Here is a 1,020-nt window from a genome sequence, read left to right as displayed (position 1 = left end):
GGTGCCCCGGGGGGTTCCCCCCCCCCCAGCCGTGTGGGGGGGAGTGGGGCCCTGCACAGCTGGTGGCAATCCTGGCCAGCTGGTCGTGGCCCAGCTGGGGCTCATTTTGCCCAGCAATAGCCCTCCCCTGCGCCTCCATCGCCAGTCTGCCCCTGGGGCTGGGGCGGAACGCTGCCTTCATCCCCTGCTCCGGGCGCCTGGCTGGGGGAGCTTCTGCGCGCGACGGCGGGAGCTGGCCCCGGCAGGGTGTCGCGTGGGGTGCCCTGGTCTCGGAGCAGGGGTGGGCTGGGGGCTCTGTCTCCTGGGGGTGTATGTGCCGAGGCTGAGCCCCTCTCTGCAGAGAGGGGCAGCCCTGCTGGCTGTCACCCGGCCACCCTGTCCTGGTCTTTTGGTCCAGCAAAGCTGAACAGAGCCCTGCTCCCAGCCTGGCGGGGACAGGACCCCGAGGTTACCTGGGCTGTAGCACCCGTTTTCAAGCGCTGGCTTTTGGAGGGTGCAGAGCTGTCGACAAAGAGGGAATATGAATGCACGGGGCTGTGGGCCAGCAGAGGAACAGGCGGGGGGTTGCTGGGGGGGGGTGTGAGGGTTTGGAGTGGCACGGTGGGTGCTCCGTGGGAGGAGGGAGGAGGTGCTGGCTGCAAACAGTGCTGCTCCGACTGCTTGAGCCTGGTCTCCGCAGCCTCTTTGCCAGGTCCAACGCTGGCTCTTCTGCACCAAGCTGCTGCGCTCTGCCCGTAGAGCCCCGGCTGCTCGCAGGCTGCCCTCTCGGGGCCTCTGCAGCCCCAAATGTTCTCGGCCCTTCTTACAAGGTGAGGATGAGCAGGGCAGCTGGCGACCGGAGCCCTTGTGGGTGCTGGTGTTTGCTGTCCAGCTCTGCTTGCTCGCTGCCTGCTGGGGGTGGTTGGCATCCAGGGCTGCTCGCGGCTCTTCTCCGAAGGTGCACGGGGTGGGCAGGGCTGGCGACAGGCTGGGCTGTCATGCTGCGGCGCTGCGAGCTGCCCAGCTCCGCTCCGGGCTCAC

This window comes from Egretta garzetta, unplaced genomic scaffold (assembly GCF_000687185.1).
Source record: "Egretta garzetta isolate BGI_Z169 unplaced genomic scaffold, ASM68718v1 scaffold134, whole genome shotgun sequence".
Classification (NCBI taxonomy): Eukaryota; Metazoa; Chordata; class Aves; order Pelecaniformes; family Ardeidae; genus Egretta; species Egretta garzetta.
The sequence above is the reverse complement of the archived record's forward strand: the minus strand, read 5'-3'. Positions refer to the sequence as shown.